This window comes from Rhamphochromis longiceps, linkage group LG18, assembly GCF_057381845.1.
Source record: "Rhamphochromis longiceps isolate RC_006_pf linkage group LG18, R_longiceps_female_GT1.1, whole genome shotgun sequence".
Lineage (NCBI taxonomy): Eukaryota > Metazoa > Chordata > Actinopteri > Cichliformes > Cichlidae > Rhamphochromis > Rhamphochromis longiceps.
In genome coordinates, this window is record NC_140574.1 from 3,456,107 (window position 1) to 3,461,532 (window position 5,426).

A 5,426-nucleotide genomic window follows, 5' to 3' on the forward strand; every position below is an offset into this window, starting at 1 on the left:
TGTGTTTTTTGCCATATAACACTGTAACCAATGTGTCTGCACTCTTTGCATTGCAGCTGTTATTCATTTGGTGATTCTGAGGAACAGTCCTGTATGAAGCACTCCTTTAACACTGTTTTAAACAGTACTCTATGAGTTAGATTTAACAGCCAAAGAGGCTTAAAATCCCCCCACAAACGTAGATTTTGACAAAGTTTTGTGTGTGGAAACACTCTTGGTATCAGTGTTGTGTGTCGGGATTAAGATATTGACTAATTTCATGTAAAAACTGGCTCAACTTGGTACTTGTTGTAGCAGCCAAGTCTTGGAGAAACTGGAAAAATAACTTTAAAATGCTCAGCACATCAGCAAATACTCGATCACGTGACTGTTTCTCGTTGGCTTGAATCTGACTCTTTCCCCAAAATTCAATGCCATTAATCGAAACACGTGTGCACCTAAAACGAGCATTTTCTCCACATTTCTGCCCTCTAAAACACATGTGTGCACTTACACTGTGCGTCATTTATTTTTTCAGCTCTCTGTGTGTGAACTCGTCTGCATGTGCATCGATTCTGAATGAAAAGGAGCACTTTATGGCATCCGTGTAGTTAAGAGGACAATAGTACTCGCTGTGATTATTCTGTTAGGGTTGTATTCACTGTAACTGCATACCAAGCAATGCACTGATCGGCACATTCTGCATAACCTGTAATTTTATGGACATTTTGATTGCTACAAATTATTTGTGCCTTGGCCTTTTACAGTACAGATGTTTCTTTCAATGCAATTCTTTTAATTTGGTCGTGCTTTTCTCGCTATGGCTGTCAAAACGCAGCACAAAGCTGTCGGTAATAACTGTGTGGAGGGCTGCATTTACATGCACTCATTGCTCAGCGGCCTCGATCTATGGAGCCAAGACTGATAGAAAATCAGCGCAGTAGCTGGGGGGTACTAAATTTTCTCTCTTCAAAAACCACCCCTCCAAACAGCGGCTGATATTGCTTTTACAGTTCCAGTTGGGGGAGCAGCTACAGGGCAGAAGCACCAACAATGGAAGAAGACACGCTGTCCACACACTGCAATATTTAACCTGCTAATTTTTTGCTGTTTGATGGAACCTCACAATTTGCAGGGTTTTGATGCGACTCTCAAACTGTCTTTCCAAAATCTTCTTAATCTCCTCCTAAGACACGAACTCTTTCATGGCATGCACCCTCTTTGCTATTTGGGCTGATTGGGACCTGATGAATTACCTGTTTTTTGTTTTTGACGAAAATGAGAAAATGTAGTATTTTGGTCTAGACAACTTAAAATGCGATGTCCGCATATGTGGACGCCAGGTCCTTGGAGGTTAAATGCAAAATTACATGAGTACCTATAAGGTGAACTGATAAGTGTCAAAGCAGGGTGCTTAGCGGCTATAAAAGAACTTTTGACCTCCAAAACAATTAGAGATAAGATTTTACACGTTGCTCTGACAAAGAAGAAAGCCTTGCATGCATGTTGCATATGGACATGGTGCAGTCTCACAGCAGTTTGTAAAAAAATAAACTGATTCAGTTTTATTTATATACTGCCAAATCACAACAATGATAAAGGTAAAGACACAACAATTACATCCCCCTTTGAGGCAACAGTGGGGAGGAAAAACTCCCTTTTAACAGGAAGAAAACTGCAGCAGACCTCCTAACCTGGTGTTCAGCATACTGACCAGGCCGAACCTGCTTAGCTTTTAAGATCAAGACTCAGATTTGTGTTTTTTACACAAACTGGACATTTTGTTTGTGGCTGTGATGAAGTTTGAAACACGTGACACAATTTTAGTCTTTAAACAAAAAGTTAACAGTCTTGTGAACAAGATGAATATCTTGTAAATGCTTTAACCCTTTACAGCCGATCGGAGCGGGCACGCTCTGTTTTGCGTAACTATTTTTAAATCCCGGTAGCTCTGCAACCAAGTAAGCTAGCGCAATAATTTTTTTTGCATATGAAACTGGAGGAGTTGTACTTACATCTTATGCCATCAGCTTGTCCTCGGTCACAGTTTCCTTCCACATATAGCTTTGCAAAAACTGCATAAAAATCACTTGCAGCAACAAAAACATGATATTCCAGAAACACGCTTCGCCGATCCATCAGCTGTTTGTAACACTTCCTACGTCCATCAGCGCGAACTATCACATGACCGCATGACCTGCCCGAAACCGGAAGTGACGTCATTTTGCGGAAATGTAGTTTTTTACGATCGGGGCCTTATGAGCTTGTGTTTTACTTGTTATGTGTTTTAAAAAGTTATGTTTGACTTTATGACTTTCTGTGTCGTTTCTGGGATGCTTAAGACTCATATTGCACTGCTGGAAATAGTTTATTTTGATGCATATGCTGTTATTTTGCAAATTTGCACTATAATATTTATTTTCGTTTTTCCTGCAGTATATAAAAATTGGTGTATTTCAAAAATAAAACTATGAAGACACTCAAAATAAATTTCCTGTGGTGGGAAACTAGTTTGTGTAACTTTTTTGTATTTACAGTTTTGAGGGATAAGCCTCTTAAATTTCTCTAACTAGAAATATATGTTAAAAAAAACAAACGATTTTCAATTTTTTTGTAGTTTATTGCACTTTTTTGCAATTTATGTAATTACTATGCACCTAATGCAGACATATTATTAAAGTTTGGGCTATAATGGTTGTATTGATGTATAGCAACTTGAAATGCTCCCAAAAATGGCTCCACAGCATGTAAAAATATAATATAAGCTCTGGCGAACTTGGTTCTATGGTAGGTCTTAAAGGGTTAAAAAGAAGTCATCTCATGGCTTTAAAGAAGGTTAGTAAGAGCCATCTCTCACAGTGTGACATTTAAACATGGACGATGATGATACTCGCTGGTTAGTTAAGCCAGGTGTGACGGACGAAGCCACGCACTCATTGGCTGACGACTTGTGATTGACTGAGTCCTCAGCCAATGAGCTTCTCACTGAACTTGATTTATAAAATAACCCCAAATATTTTATTCTGTATGACCTGAAACTAGAAACCAAAGCTCTAAACTCATCAGGCGTTTCTATAAGACCAGAAGTCTTTCTGCAAACACAGGAGTCGCCCCCTGGTGTCCATTACGCAGAATACAGGTTCGAAACAAAAGTTCCAAACAAGTGCCAAACACGTGCTCGATAAATAGCAAATGAATAAATAAATAAAATCACTTCTGCTTAGAGTCTTGGGCCGTACAGTTCCTGTATTTCTCCCACAGGAACGATGCAGGAAGCAAATCTGAGAGGAGCGACGTCTAAATGCAGCCGAAATGCAGTAAAAACAAAAGCCACTACGTCTGGGAGGTTACTGACAGCTCTGTGCTGGTTGATGACGGCAGCTTTTCTGGGTCAGAAACAGTTCTGTTGTTCTTAAGTTTCATTTAAGGGAAGTTTGGACAACTTTACACTAGTGGCCTTCAGAGCTGTGCATCATTTTTCTCATACCAGTTTGAAAAAAAGAATAAACCTACCATTTCTATTCTGTATTAGACCACTTTGGATATTTTGTTTTGATGATATAATATGCAAATGTATTCTTACTTGATTTTTTAATTTTTTTTGTCTTTTCAATTGCACCAGTTATTAATAAAGCATTGAACTGAAAGCAGACGGTGTGGTTATTATCTGCAAGCGTTAAACCAGAGATGGATTTATGCTGCTGAAATCACTCAGGCTGCATCGTTTCTGCACCCGTGGACTCGTTGTTGGCGTCCCTGCTATAAAATAGCTGTTCTTAAATGTCCTGCAGCCCTCTGCAGACAGGCTGTGTGTCTTTGGAGTAGATTTGTGTGCATTTGCTGTGTTTGTGTGTCCAATATTTGAGGTAATGTATCTGCTTTGCATGTCGTCTTAGTTAACATGTGCTTTTTTTATTGGCTGTTTTTGTCCTTGTGTGTGTCTGAGCTTAGTTGCGGATGTTCCCAGCCCTTTGTAGTTGTTTGATGTCTCTTTGTAGTGATTTTGTGTACTTTTCTGGTTGTTATGTGTCCCGTCTCTTAGTTGTATCGCAGTACTTTTTCTTCTTTCTTTGTAGTTGTTTTACATTCATGTCTCTTCGTTTTGGGACCAGTTTGCAGGCTTTTGTTGTTCGTGTGCATCATGTTGTGTGTTGTGAGTCTTTGTGTCCCCATTATTATCTGACATTTTTCTGTTTTGCAGTTATTTTCCATCTCTTGTTTAGCATCAGTTTGTGGCATTTTTTTGGCTTTTACTTCACGTGTGCGTTCTTTTGTAGTTGTTGTTGTTTTATGTATTTATACTGTGTTGGTTTGCATGTTTCTCTGTGATGTTTTTGTTTCATTCTGGAGTTGTTTTGTCTCTTTGCAGTATTGTTGTTCTCAGCCTTGACTCTCATGTGTGGCCTCTTGCTGAAAACCTTCAGATGAACGTTATTATTTCGCTCACAGCGGCTCCGGCTGTCGCTGCTGTTACTCTGTGAAGATGGTTTAACTCATTTTTAGGATTCTTATTTTATAACGTTTCCACCCCAGAACACAAACATCAGTGGACACGTGTGCAGCTTGTTTTTCACTCATTAGCTCATTTCATTTCGTTCTTGTTAGAATTATGCGCTAAAAGTCTGTTTCTGTTCCCCGGGGGCGGCCGTTCCCAGGCCCTGAGCAGCCTTGACTGCCAGTTACCGCTGCGTGCCTGAATGTGAACGCCAGGATGGCCAAAGTGCCCGCCGATCCCCCGGCATTAAAGACTCACATTCACTCCCCTCATTCACTGATCTTCCCCACGGCTCGTATGTCACTCCAGCGGCTTATTATGGCCACTTACCTACACTGTAAGAAATGTCCTTCTAAAAATAAACTTTCCACAGACTCAGGCTAAGTACCAATCCTGATGGATTTCATCTGGTGTAACTGAAGAAACACGTCAGGTATGATTTAGATTTTTACAGAAGTTCAAAGTTTTGTGTTTCACAAGGATCGTTTCAGTGAGGTGGCTGTATGTTGGTGTGAGTCAGACATTTGGAGTTCCAGCAGCTTATTTGCAGGATGCATGAAACTTGGACCAATAAATGAAAAGAGCTTGAATTAGCTCGTGCTAAATGAAAACAGGTGTGTGAGGAGAGGCCACACACAGCAGCCTGACCTCACCTGAAGTGTCTGACTGACTAAATTTACACTGACCTGTCACTTTACAGAAACAACTGTCCAACTGCTCCCTAACACAAATATATAACCAGCCAATCACGTGGCAGCAATTAGGAACGTAGACATGGTCAAAACGACTTGCTGAAGTACAGTTTTCTGTTCTCATCACCGTCAAACAGCATGAAGTCGATCTCCAGGCTTTCAGAGCCTCCTGCAGTTCCTGTCTCTGCCTTTGGGGGGCAGTGTAGTGCAGCACCTGCAGTTGGATATTTCTTGCAGTGCAGCTGCAGGAGTGAGTTTGG